Genomic DNA, 15,227 nt, shown 5'->3' with positions numbered 1-15,227 from the left:
TGGATCTTCAGCAGCGTGGACTCGATGCTGTCGACCTCTGCCATCTCGAGTACTTCGACGTTACGCGCTCCAATGGATGTTGAGGATGGAGCGGAGACAACGCTGGTGGAAGCGTTCTAGGAGCCGTAGGTGGTGCCGGTAGAGGACCCATGATTCGGAGCCGAACAGGAGTGTGGGTATGACAACGGCTCTGTATACGCTTATCTTTGTGAGGTTTTTCATTTGGTTGTTTTTCCAGACTCTTTTGTGTAGTCTTCCAAAGGCGCTATTTGCCTTGGCGAGTCTGTTGTCTATCTCATTGTCGATCCTTGCATCTGATGAAATGGTGCAGCCGAGATAGGTAAACTGGTTGACCGTTTTGAGTTTTGTGTGCCCGATGGAGATGTGGGGGGGCTGGTAATCATTGTGGGGAGCTGGCTGATGGAGGACCTCAGTTTTCTTCAGGCTGACTTCCAGGCCAAACATTTTGGCAGTTTCCGCAAAGCAGGACGTCAAGCGCTGAAGAGCTGGCTCTGAATGGGCATACATTGTATGTATGTGTATGACAATAACCTCTTATCATTCTTTTTCTCCCACCAATGGTACTTGACTTGCTGTCTTCCTCCAGCAGATTGTGTTTGCATTTGATACCAGCATGTTTTCCATTTTACAACAGTGGCTGATCTAGAAAAGTTAATTGTTGAAAAATATTTTTTGTAAAATTTGTGGTTATGAAATTTATCATACTTTTTCCAAAATCAATTTCATAAAAATTATCCCACTTTTAGATTGTGGAAAATAATCCTTTTGATTTGTACTGTTTATTTTGTCCAATTCTTTGCAAAATCTTCGTGCATTATTTGGGGACATCGTACAGTTTTATTTCAGGCAGAATGAGGGTTTCCCAATATTTCAAAGCACCTTTGAAATAGCTGTGAACTTGAGCAGTATATCTTGGCTCAAGTTCAAGTTTATAACAATCTGACTGTACCTATACAACCAGACAAAATAATATTTTTTTAAAGTCCACGGGGAAGATGCACCTGCACAAAATACACAGTACATAATAATCACACAAATACATAAAGATGTTAGATAAAATATATAAATATTTTGGAATAATTTACAGTTCTTCAATTGCACAGGCTGTGGGAAGAAGCTATTTCCCAGCCTGGCAGTCCTCATTTTGATCCTCTTGTACCTCCTTCGTGATGGTAATGGGTCAAAGATACTGTGGTGCTTGCTTGAATGCCTTTACATGCAGTCCATCTGTAAGCAAGTGATGTTGATCCCATTTTCTGCTTGCACAGTCAGTCATGTCATTTCTTGTGTCAAGGGAACCTGAATCCTCTTCACTGTGGCATTATTAAGCAGAACCAACTGCCGTCTTCCAAACAGTTCAAAGGTTATCTTTATCTTATAAATGTTATTAGAGCTCTGCCCCATCGTATCTCATTTCAGATTTCCAAAGCCTGCTGGTATTTGTGCTGCAATGCTTAAGATTATTCACAAGCCTGAGATGCCATTTACCTCTGATCAAATCAGAATTAGAATGTCCAGTATTTGTTTTTAAACCAACCAAGGAATGGAATAATATTCCACTGTACATAGACACTTCCTTTCATGGACAAATCTTCAGATAGGTTTTCCCTGCATTTCCGTCAAATAGATTAGTGCAATCTTTTTTTTTATCAAGTGGTCTTCCAATGCAATCAGAGGTTGATATTACTTATAAACAGTTAAAAGGCAATTACAGAGGTGCAATGGAGCTGCAGCAACCTTCTTGTTAGTCTAACAAGGAGCAACTGAACAGGCCAAGCAGCATCCATGAATAGTCATGGTCAGTCAACGTTTCAGGTCATGACAGTCTCAATAAAACGCACCCACCCAAAACATTGACTGACAATACCTTCCTCCATCGGCTCACGTGTTGCTCAAGCTTCTTGTACCTATTGTTTTTGTGTCCCTCTTTGCGGACTTTTGGTCTGCTCCTTTATTATTCTTTCCTTTCTGAAAAAAAATCTTGATTGACATTCTTCACTTTCTTTCAGCCTAAACTTCCAGGCAGCCTCGTCTACTTCTTTGGGCAGAAAATCTCACAGGTTCAGTACTCTCTTGGAGAAACAGTTCTTTGTTATTTCTATCTTAAATTTCCTCCTTCGAATCTCAAGGCTTTGTCATTTTGTTCTAATTTCATGTGCTAGTGGAAACAACCTTCCCGTTTTTTTTCAGTCTTATCTATTCCTTTCCTCATTTTTATGTCGCCTTAACCTGATGACCCTCCTTTGCACGGCCTGCAAAGGCAGTAAGTCCTTTCTCAAGTATGGAGACCAGAACTGCCTTCAGTACTCCAGGTGTGACCTTGAGCAATAAAGGGTAACATCCTGTTGGCTTTCTTGATTATCTGCTGCCCCTTCAAACTACCCTGTGTAGAGCTCGTCGAAAGAACCAAAGACTTGTTGATCCAAACCAAGGCTTTTATTAGCAAAAGACAGGAGCTCTTCACAGGTGGCCGACCAGTCTGGAATGATCTGACCTGGCTAGGGACACAACCCTTTAAGGCCCAGACAGTAGGCGTGGCTAAGCTCTCAGCCAATCATTGTAAGCACAGTCATTACACTCTAGATACTGTAACTATATACATTGGTGATAGGTCTGTACTATCACACCCTGATACAAGTATACAACTTGGCAGAAGCCGATCAGGTCATGACAATCAGAGATCTAGATTGTCAGTTATTTTCCCAGAGTAAAAATGTAAAACGAGGGCATAGGTTTAAGGTGAGAAAGGAAATATTTGAAGGAGATGTGCATGGCATGTTTTGTTATGCAGAGAGTGATGGCTGCCACAAGTGTAGTAGCAGAATTTAAGAGTCACTTGGACAGATACACAAAAAGACAGATTATGGAGGGATGCAGACTATGTGCAGACAATTAGCTTTAGTTTGAATAGCATAATAATCAACTGAAAAGCCGATACCTGCCCCATGGTGTTTTATTTTCTATATCCTGGAACTCCCTACTTATCTGCAATGTGGGAAGGACTTCACCAGAATTACATTAATTTAAATGTGGCTCATTGCCAACTTCTCAAAGGCACCGAAGATAGGCAATAAACGCTGGCTTTATGTATAAGACTCAACACCCATGAATAAATAAAGATTTTTTAAAAACTCCACGACAAGGAAAGTATTTCTCTTGAAGCTGCTTTCTGGACAGTTTCTTGAGATGTTTTGTGAATGGTCCTTTTGGTTATAATCAATTGAGGAAATGCCTGGAGACTGGATTTATTTATGTCTACAACCCTTGGATGCATCAGAACATGATTTGCTAATTTGAGCCCCCAGGAAGGCAGAAAGGTACATCACATCCTCTGATCTCCTGTCCATTGAACACATCAATGTGAGGACTCCCGTCACCCTGCTCACTATCTCTTCTCACAGCTACCTTTAAAAGCTAGCCCCTTCATTTCCAGAATCAACCTGGTGACACTCATCTGAAGTGCCTCCAAAGCCAGTTTGTCTTTTTTTTTCAAGTAAGGAGACCAGAACTGCACGCAGTACTTCAGGAGTGGCCTCAGCAGTACTCTGTAGATACAGCAGAACCTCCTTGCTTTTAAATTTAATCCCTCTGACAATGAAGGACAACATTCCATTTACTCCCTACAAACCTGCTGCACCTACAAACCAACCGTTCCTCCTCAAATTTTCCATCAGCGTATTGTTCCACCTGCTTCTCTGTCTTTTCCTTCCTATTAAATTCCCTCAAAGAACCACTTCCTTGGCTGCAGAAGATAACCAACCCAGCCAAGTCTATCACAGACTCCAATCACCCATCCATTGCTGAATCTATGTGAGGTGTAGTCTCAAGAAGTCAGCCGACATTGTAAGGGACCCCCATCACCGTGGTCGCAACCTCTTCTCACTGCTACCTTTGGGTAGACGGTACAGTAGCCTGAAAACAAACACCTCTCAGTTCAAGAAGAACTTTTTTCCAACTACTATCAAGCTCTTGAACCTCCTCTTATTACACTAATCATGAACAGCTCCAACACTACATTTGTCCGCATTTTTAATGCCACTTTGTAATGCCAATTTTTGCATTTTTTCTCTATTTGAATTTAATATATAAAGTGGAACCCTGTTATAATGCGATGGTGTGGGTCCAAAAAAATTGGATTGTGAAAAAGGAGGGGTCACGCTAAATCAGGGTCACGAAAACAGTTTTTCAAAAAAATAAAGAACACATGTACAATTCTTGTATTTGCAATAATCTTTTTTTTTGTTTCTTACAATCACCATTTCATTTCGAGTGTTTGCTGCAGGTCGCTGGCGGCGGTGAGCGAAATCCAAAATGCTTCTGAGCTGGAGGATTTTTATGGGGTCCAAATCCCGGGTCTCCAGCCTCGAGGTACTCAATGGCTCCAGACCCTTCTCCCAGCATTTTTCCACACACGTGGAGCTGACTGTTGCCCAGCCCTAAGTAGTAAAATTCCTTAATGTTCATGCTTTTCAGATAATCTTCTAGTGTTGATGAATCATCTACAATTCTACAAATTAATTCATGTCTGTAATTCTGCTTGAACGTGGAGATGACCCCCTAATCTAGGGGCTGGATATTAGATGTAATGTTCTTCGGGAGGTAAGAAACTTGGATCTTTCCATCGTGGCTTAATAGGTTGGCAGCTGGAGGGTGGGTGGGACAGTTGTTAAACAAAGGAAGAGCTTTAGGTTCTAGATTTTGCTTACACAAATGAGCATGGACAGCAGGGACAAAAGTTTTGTAAAACCAGTCCTCAAAGATGACACTGGTCATCCATGCATTGTGTGTACTTGAACGGTAACAACTTCACGTTGACATGGTGGAAACAGCGGGGTGAGCAAAATTTGCCAATCATGAATGGTTTTAACAATGTCATGTGATCTTTGCGTTGTTTGAACCCCTCACGTCGATGAGCGTCATCTTTGCTAGACTGTGCAGACTGGGATCATCTTGTAGCAGAGGCCTGTTTCGTCACAGTTGTACAGTTGTTCTTCGATGTAGCCACCTTCTTCTAAGAGAGGTGTTAGTTCTGCCAGGTATTCGCTGGCAGGAGCACTGTCAGCTGAGTGAATTTCTCTAGACACTAACACTTGAGAAATCCTGTGATGGCGTTTAAACTAGCCATCCATTGCTAGCTTTGAACTGTGAGGTTTCTCCATTGATCAGCTGCTCAAACTTCTCAGCTCAAGCTTTGAGAATAGGCCTGTAAATTGGAAGGCCTTCTGAGCGCGCTTGAATGAACCACTCGTACAGGGAGTCATGGAGGCTGACATCTTTTGCTGTCTTCATGCATTTGGCATTTAATCCTGCCTCTTTCTCAACTTTCCAAAGTGACGCGTGTAACTTATCTTCCTGAGAATTCCAGCCACAAAGTGTTGATTCAGGTGTGCCGAGGTCATGTGTTTGACTTTTATTCTTGATCGTGTCAAGTGCGTGGTTTATCTTTCACTGAAAAAGATTTTTATCTTCTACCAGTGCTTTCCATTTTGATCTGAAACAAGTTTCAATTCCAGAAAGAGGAAAAGAAAAGCAGTCCGCTGGCTGATTGTGTACACCCGGGTTCGCATTGACTGTCTTGAATACATTCAGTAACTGAGCATTCACACCCTCCTTCTGTAGAGTTCCAGATTCATACCTTTTTTCTTATTCATGAATTATCAAGCCCTATTTTGAAAGACCAACAGCCACCTCACATCTGTCCTGTCAAAACCATGAATTATGTGCTTATGAATTAAATCATCTCTCATTCTCCTGCCACATCAGTGCTTACGAAATGGTAACCGTAGTAGAGGATGCGTCACTATTTCACCACCAGCTCATTTCATCTCCAGCTCCAGCCATTTCATCTGCATTCATTTCAGACTTCTGCATTTATGGGATCATGCATTGACATCTGAGATGGGCCAAACTCCAAGTGCCCGCCAGTGAACTACTCGCTGTCAGCCAGATTGACTATGACTTTTACATTTTCTGTATAATTATGAGTCACTGGGAGAGAGCAGGACAGCAATTATTAAAAAAAATATTATTATTATTAAAAAGATTTTTCCGATTGCCCTACTTGCATGTATTTTCTATAAAATACCCGAGTTGGTCCTGGAATGCCGGATTGCCCTTTTACACAGACGACACGATTACTACCTCTGTTGCTTAAAAAAGCCAGGACCCCCGCCCGCCGCCCCCCCACCCCCACCATTCTGTCGATGTCTTTTACACGGAGGTGTAGTGTTAAAGAGCCACAGATATCCCGGAATGAAGTGGCTGTGTAAATGGGCACCAATGATTTTGTCACTGCATGTCCTAATTTTAAACTTTAATACCTTTAATCCTTAAAAGATGGAAGGACTGGTAGAGGGAGTGACCTCAAAGAAGGGGGGGGGGGTGAAAAATTAAAGGGGGTGGGGAGAAAGGAAGTATGGGATTAGGTAACAAAGGAAACAGTAGAACCCACTGGGGGTGAGGAGAGGTTATCAAAAATTAGAAAAATACCTATGCAAATGCTATTCCTTTTAAGGCTGCCCAGAAGGAATATGATGTGTGGTTCCTCAAGTTTACGTTTGGCCTCACCTTGACAATTGATGAGGCCAAGGACAAGCATGTCATTACAGGAATGTAATGTAGTTGTAACGGCTGGCTACTGGAAGCTCAAGTTTAGATGCACACACAGAGCAGTAGGTAGTTGGCAAAGTGGACACCTGATCTGCGTTTCATCTCCTTGGTGTAGAATTGAATGCTGTTGCCTCCAGTTCCTAGAGCGCAATGCATGGATTCCTATCAGCCACCCCAGTGTTATCAATGCCCAGGGAGATGTAGGTGCAAAAACAGTTCTCTTGTTTGCCTACGACACTCTCCACAGTAGAAAGTTTACAGCAACTCTCACTTTTTGGGATCACAAAATGAGGTAACTTACTGTGCAGAAAGAGGCCGTTCAGCCCACTGCATCCAATGCATGATTTTAGCCTCATCCCACATTCCAGTCAATACACAACCATGAGTTTATTGTATTTCTGGCACTGCCTAAATAGTCTGAGGTCTTTCTGACACCACCGCTCTTAAAGGCAGAGAGTTTGCCGATCCCTCCAAACATTCTTTGGGTACTTTTTTTTTCCTCCGCTCATCCGAGACTCGTGACTCAGTTCAATATCTCCGATTACTGAGCTCTCTCCGGAAGGAAATACATTCTTCGTTCCCACCCTCAAGTGAAATCTCACCCAAGTCTCTGCTGTTCCACATTTTCAGCACACCTTTTCCTTTGAGCTTCATGACCTCAAAATTTGGAGAGCTCTGAGGCATCTGACTTAGTGGTAACAATGTACATATGCACTAAGTTCTTGCTTGCTGGAGTCAAACAGGCAATTTGTAATGAAAAAAAAATGACTAAATTAAAAAGATAATAAATGCAAAAGATAGACAAATAACAATATTCATCATTACCATAGTTGAAGGAAAAAAAAGTTGGGTTACTCTAGTGCAGGCAGTCCTATTTGTGGTGTTCGAGTAGTTTGAGATTAGTGTGGCAAGGGGACTTTCAAGGGCCTGATATATGTCAGAAAGAAACAGTTTTTGTACCTAGAGGGATTGGCCTTCAGGCCTCTAACCTGAAGGCTGCAGTGAGAAGAGATGGTGGCCAGGGTAATGGGGATCCTTTATGAAGTTGGCTGCATTTTTGAGGCAGTACCTGACAGTGATGGACTTGGCTGGGTTTATCATCTTCTGCAGCGAAGGAAGCAGTCATTTGAAGGAATTTTATAAGAAGGAAAAGACAGAGAAGTAGGTGGAAGTATATGCTGAAGGAAAATTTAAGAAGGCATAAAAGGCTAGCTGGCAGGTACAGCAGGTAATCATGAAGGCAAATGGGATGTTGTCCCTCAGTGCTAGAGGCAAGGTAGTTCTGTTGCAACTGTACAGAGTACTGCTCAGGCTGCACTTAGAGTACTGTGCACAGTTCTGGTCTCCTTACTTGAGAAAAGATATACTGGCTTTGGAGGTGATGCAGAGGAGGTCCACCAGGTTGATTCTAGAAATAAAGGGGCTAGAGGCAATGGACAAAGTGGTGACTCCCAGTAGACATAGTTAAAGAATTTCATGTATATTGCATTCTAAATGTAGTATTACATGATCGTAAAGGAGCCTTTACCTTTAGGTTTTGAGGAAAAATTGGGTAGGCCTGGACTATACCCATTGAAGTTTAAAAGGATGAGGGTGGGTCTTAGAGCGACGTAAAAATCATGAGAGAAATAGATAAGCTAAAAACTGGCTGGTGAGATAAGAACAAAGGGACTGAGCCTCAAGATTCATGGAAGTAGATTTAGGATGGAGAGATGCTTCTCCCAGAGAGTAGTGACCCTGTGGAATTCTCTGCCCAAAGAAACAGTAGAGCTGCCTCATTAAAAGAGAGGCTGCCTCATTAAAAGTATTTAAGGCACAGATAGATTTTTAAAATGTAGGGGAATTAAAGAATATGGAAACTGGGTGGGTAAATGGAGCTGAGCCCACAGACAGATAAATGTGATCTTATTGAATGGCAGAGCCAGCTCGACAGGTGAGGTGGCCGACTCCTGCTCCTGTTTCTTACACTCTTAAATTCTTCTGTCCGATAGTGGTAATATTTATTGTCACATATTTGTACAATGTGGACATGCACCAGAGGAAAGTAGATGTTTGATCAACTACTGATGCAATTCAACAAAGATGATTAGCGATCACCTTACATCAAATCTATTGTATCAAGCTATTTGACCAAATGCTTCTCAACATCCAATGGAAATAAAAAGAATGAGGTAACTAATTATTTTGTTGAACACCATTAGATTTTCTTATTATTATTGATTTATTCCATTTATTATGGATTTAATTTGAATTAAATTCTTAGAGTTCACAGAAGAGAAAAATCAGTCTCACGTCATTATTACAATATCTTCTTTAATCAATTTCATTTCAAAAATTTCTGGATGGCTCTATCAAAACTATTGTCTTTGGTTATGATAGCCGTTAGCACACTACCTTTACAGTGCCAGCGATTGGGTGCGGACTTGGGTTCGAATCCCGTGCTGTCTCGAAGGAGTTTTAACATTCTCCCCGTGTCTGCATGGTTTTCTCTGGGGGATCCAGTTTCCTTCTACTGTTCAAAACATACTGGGGGGGTGTAGGTTAATGGGGTGTAAATTGGATGGCACGAACTTGTGGACTGAAATGTCCTGTTACCGTGCTGTATGTCTAAATTTAAAATTTAAATTAAAATATGAGAGTTTATTGTCATATGCATCAGTACAATGTACAAACACACCAACACGTTTACTGCTTGTAGTCATATAGCTACTTAAAAAGCACCAACTACAATAGTATGATTTAAATGACCTCAATATGCCATGAGGCAGAAAAAGAGATAATGCAAAAGTCAGATAAATAAATGTTTCATATGAAACCTTTTTTTTAGCAAGAAACAGCTCTTGAACCTTGTAATGCAGGACTTCAGCTTTGTGTACCTTTTGGAGCAGCAAGAAAAGGTTGTGACCAAGGTGATGGATGTTGTTTATGATGAGGCTACTTATTTGAGGCAGCAACTCTCATAGATGTCTTCAATGGAGGGAAGGTAGATGCTGGAGATGGATTTGGTCAGGTTTACTATTTTGTTCAGCCTTCTGTGTTCCTGGGCACTTGAGTTTCCAAACCAGGCTGTGATGCAGGCAGTCTGTATACGTTCCACAGTGCACCTATGGATGTTCAATAGAATATTCAATGGCATGCCAAATTTTCTCAGAATTTTTGTAAACTGGCCTCCTTCACAGTCCTTCAATGTGCTGGCTCCAGGAGACGTCCTTCATATGTGGGCCACCAGGAATTTGAAGGTACTCACTCTCTTCCATTCCATCACTGAAGGCAGATAAATGGTCACTCAGCCTCCCTTTCCTAAAGTCCACAATAAGTGTCTCTCAAGCGATCTTAATTTATTGACAGTTGAGCAGGATGCAAACATAATTGTCAAAATTCCACCCTTGTTACCTTAAAGACTCTACAAGAGGCTCACTCTCAAATTGCAAACTCTGATTCCCTAGGTCACCTCCTTTTCTCCACAGCTGCTATTTACTTCTTAGTAAACTTCACTCGGGACATCTCTTAGAAATTTGTCTGCTGTTGATACCCTCACCCCAGGCCTGTTATGATCTCCTTCTTCCAGTATTAGACTTGTCATCTGCATCCCTTAACAACTTCTGTGGGTGCACCAGTGAAGACATCTTATTAGGGTGCATCACTGTGTGGGACAGGACCTGATCCATGCATGACCACAAGAAACCACAGAGTTGTGAACAATTCAGGCCATCGCATAAACCCTTCTCCCCTCCATTGGCTTCCATCTATAATTCCCACTGCCTTGGAAAAGCAGCCAACACATAAAAAGATTCATCCCACTCTGGCCACGCACTGTCACCCCTCTCTTGTCAGGAAGAATATTTGAAAGTGTGAAATCACCCATCACCAGATTCAAGGACGATTTCTGTCCTGTTGTTATCAGACTCTAGAATGAACCACAAAATAGTAAAATGATATTATCTAAACTCTGCCACAACTGTTCTGTTGCTCTGTGTTTTAGTACTGTATCTTACCTGTTGTACTATGCATGAGGTATCTGATGGTTTGCTTGGAAAAAAAATCAACTTCCATCATTGCATCCTGGTGTATGTGACAATAAGCAAACTAACTCTCACACATGAACTGAGCTTGATGTTTGTAGTAATTTGGTTTCAAACATTAGAATTAAAATGGCCTTAGTTTTTCAGAAATCAATGAATTCTCAGGAAGATTTTTTAAAATATGAAAATATTTGCATAAACACTCAAACAATCAATACACAAGCACCTCAAAGATGTGTGCTTAGCCCACTACTCCACTCACTCTGCACCCATGAGTGCATGGCTAGGCACAAATAAAGTGCCACTGACAAATTTGCTGATGCCACCACTGTTGTGTGTGCACTCACACAACTAAGACTCGGAGGCATGATGCTTTTTTGAAGGTTTGAACAAAACATTCTGCCTCCCCATGAGTACTCGGGTGATAGAGTACGGATAAAATATATCTGATATTATTGTCGCGCATACATTTTAAAAAAGTTCTGATGTAAATTGAGGCCCACTGTCCGTAACTAATTCATGAGGCAATCCGTAAGTGGCCAAGAAATCTTGTAGACAGTCAGTCGTAGGATCTGCTTTGGGGTTTTTCAGCTGTGAAACTACTGGCCATTTGGAGTGTGCATCCACAGCTATTAGGAAAGTGTCACCCATGAATGGTCCAATGAAGTCTACATGAATCCGATGCCAGGGTTCGGATGGCCATTTCCATGGGTTAGCTTTGGCTTGCGGCACTTTTGGCTGCATTGTCTGATGTACTTTGCATTCTCTTACTGTTATTTCAATGTCTTTGTTTATGGAGGGCCACCAGACATGCATCTGGACCAGTGCTTTCATTCATATCATTCCCGGATGGTTGTGGTGCAGTTCTGATAACATGGCAGTTTGCCATTTGGCTGGAATAATTGTACGGGTACCCCATAGTAAACATCCTTCTTCGACTGATTGTTCATGGCAGTGTGTGTGATAAGGTTTTAGATCTTCTGGATGACTTCAGATTCAGACCACTCATTAAGGGTGAAGAATAGGATCTTGCTTAATGTTGCCTCTTTTTGGGTTTCCTTTGCGATCATCTGGGCTGTAATGGGCAGTTGTTGAAGTTGTTCTGGGTTGATGGCTGCCGCCTCTGCTGGCCATTTAATAACTTCTCGTTGTTCTATCTTGGGTAGTAGCATGAATGATAAGGCATCTGCATGGCTGTTGAGTGTTCCTGGTTTATTTTTATATCATAATTATATGCCACTAGTAGCATGGCCCATCTTTGAATTCTGGCCGCAGCTAATACTGGTATACCTTTGAGTGGCCCCAGGATTAAACTAAGATCAGGGTGAATTTTCTTCCACAAAGATATTGGTGGAATTTTTTTACACCAATCCTCCTTTTTCTAGTTTGCGTTCACATGTGGTTAATATTTGCGAAGCATGCACTACTGGTTGCTCACCTTTTTCTATGATTTGGGATAGTATCGCTCCTCGTCCCACTGCTGAAGCATCCATGGCTAGTGTAACTTCTTTACTAGGGTTGTAGTGGATCAGCACCTTATTTGTTGACGTTGGTATTTCCTTTAGTTGATCGACTGTTTTTTTAGTTTCTGTTTTCCAATACCATGTTTGATCTTTCTTGAGTAATTGGTTAGCAGGCTGCATAGCGTTGGCATATTAGGGACATGTTTTCGGTAGTGATTAACAAGTCCCAGGAAGGACTGTAATTCTGATTGTTAGTTGGGTATGGGGCCTTGCGAACAGCTTCTGTTCCTGCTGGATTCATTCACACCCTCTCGTTGTCAATTGTAAACCCAAGATATGTTCCTGAGGGGTGCACGAAGACACATTTGTCCTTACGTAATCATATATTAGTGTTTGTAGTCTGGTTAAAACCTTTTCAAGGTTTTGTAAATGTTCACTGTTGTTTTGGCCTGTGATCTAGGTAACACCCAATTGAGAGTCAATGTAGTAATTTGTCCATTGTTGCTTGAAAAATCACAGGTGTTGCTGAAACTCCTTAAGGCCCGTCCGTGTATAGATGAATAGTCCCAGATGGGTATTGATTGTCACATATTCCTTTGATTTTTTTTGTCCAATTCTATCTGTTGATATGTTTGTGACAAATATAGTTTTGTGAATTGTTACCCTCCGTTTAGTGCTTGGAACAATTTTTCTGCCTTGGGCATGGGGCGTTGGGGTATTTTGAGTGATGGATTGATGGTGACTTTGTAATTGCCACAAATGCAAATCTCACCATTTGTTTTTTGTAATGGTATGATGGGCGCTGCCCAATCGCTGTATTGTATTGGTTCTAAATGCCTCTATGTTTTAATCTGTTTAATTCAGCTTCAATTTTCCCTTTCATAGCAAATGGGACTGTTCTGTCTTTGAAGAATTTTGGTTCTGAATTATCTTTTAATTGCAGTTTGGCTTGAATATCTTTGATTTTCCCCAATTCTTGTTGGAAAACCACTGTGTGGTTGTCGAGGATTTGGTCAAGTTCTGGTTGGGAGGTGTCTGTGTAGTTATACTTAGTATTGAACTGATTTCCAGCCAGTCTAGGGAAATATGTTGTAGCCAGTTTCTTCCGAAAAGTGCTGGTCCCTGGGTATCTACGATGTAGAGAGAGTGTTTTTGGTTGCTGTTGTTTGTAATGTACTTGGACTGTACATTTTCCAAACACTTTGATTCTGTCTCCTGCAACAGATCTTAGAGTTATTTCAGTTGTTTTGTTTCCAGGAGGCATGGTAGCAAGCGTTCCTTTACATGTCTATGTCTAACTCCATCTTCAGGGGGTATCCATTTATTTTTAACTGTATAAAGATTGAAGTGTTACCTCCATTTATTCCTCGGATGTGTAATATCTCAGGAGCTGAAATTTCAGGAGCTTGAAGGTCAGCTGTTATCATCATTGTTGCTAGGTTGCCTATCTCTCTCTACACTTGTTTTGACTTTAGCTACCTGCTTATTTGCAGGTCACCTGTGCTTTAGAAGCGGACATTTAGCTTTGATATGTCCTTCTGTTTTGCAATGGTTACATGCAGAATTTTTGAAGAAACAGTTTTCGGGTCAGTGGTTGTATTTCCCCTAACGGAAGCAATGTTGGCAGGAAGACAGTAAGTCTGGTTGACCCACATCAAAGTTTTTATCTGCCATTTCAGAGCTAAATGCAGTCCTGTATGCAATTTGTAATGTAATGTCTTTATCTATAGCTAATAATTTTTGCCTTGCTTGGCGATTTGCCAACCCCATCACTAATCTGTCTCGCAGTGTCTGATTTAAAAACTGTTCAAAATGACAGTGCTCTGCCAGTTTGCACAACAATGCCAGGTATTCACTTACTGTTTCTCTTGGTCCTTGTCTCCTTTCATAGAATTGTCGCCTTTCTGCCATAACTGGTGGTATGGGGCTTAAATGGATCCTTAGAACTGTGCATAATTCATTGAATGTCTTCATCCCTGGATCCTCTGGGGCCAGCAAAGTCTTAAGGAGGTCGACTGCTTTGCTGCGCATTATACTGAGGAAGAGGGCACGTTCGTGGTATACTGGACCTTCCATAATATTGTGGGCTACGCAGTAGTGGTTAAACCATTCTATGTAGTTATCCAACTACTTCGTTGAATTCCCTGGACTTTCCCTCTGCCATCTTGCCATGCTTTCACCTTGATCTTTTGGCAGGAATTTGTTGAGGTTGTTAGGTAATCATTTTCTACTTTTCTTCTGTTGTTTTCCTTCTCACGGTTGGTGCATGGAGTATTTGTAGGGTTTGTTTAGTTCCTCGTCACCACTGTTGTGTATACACTCGCATAATTATGACTCAAAGACATAACTTTCTTCTATTAGACTAACATAGCTACTGACACACAGGGTTATATATATGGAAGGGTGACATCATGACATGGGGGTCATGATATCTAACAGAGTGCCAGCTAAAACCCAACAACCACAGTTATCAGCAGAATCTCAAACGGCAATGAGGAAGCGTACAGGAGTGAGATAGATGAGCTAGGTGAGTGGTGTAACAACAAAAACCTTCCACTCAGTGTTAGCAAAAATAAGGAACTGATGAGGATTTCAGGAGGGGAAGTCAGGAGAATACGGAACAGTCTTCTTTGCGGGTTCAGTCGTGGAAAAGGTTAAGAACTTCATATTCTTGGGTTTCATCATCTCCTAAGATCTGTCCTTGAGCCTCCAGATTAATGCAATCATGCAATGGGCTCACCAGCGGCTATGCTTCATGAAAAGTTTGAGGAGACTTGCAAATTTCTACAGCTGTACCATGGAGATCCTTCTAATTGGTTGCATCACTGTCTGACATGGAGGTGCCCATGCACAGGACAGAAAAAGAAACTACAAGAAGTGTGATTTTGGCCAGTGCCATGATGGGTATCAGTCTTCAGCCTGTTGAGGATGTCCACAAAAGGCAGTGTCTTAAGAAAGCAGCCTTTAAAACCCTCCCAACCCTGGCCGTGCCCTCTTCACACCTCCACCATCAAGAAGGAGGTACTGGGGTCTGAAGCCAAACACCCAACGGCACAGATACTGCTTCTTCCCCTTTGAATGGACAATGACCCACAGACACAAGCTCAGTTTT

This window comes from Narcine bancroftii, chromosome 4 (genome assembly GCF_036971445.1).
Source record: "Narcine bancroftii isolate sNarBan1 chromosome 4, sNarBan1.hap1, whole genome shotgun sequence".
NCBI lineage: Eukaryota > Metazoa > Chordata > Chondrichthyes > Torpediniformes > Narcinidae > Narcine > Narcine bancroftii.
The sequence above is the reverse complement of the archived record's forward strand: the minus strand, read 5'-3'. Positions refer to the sequence as shown.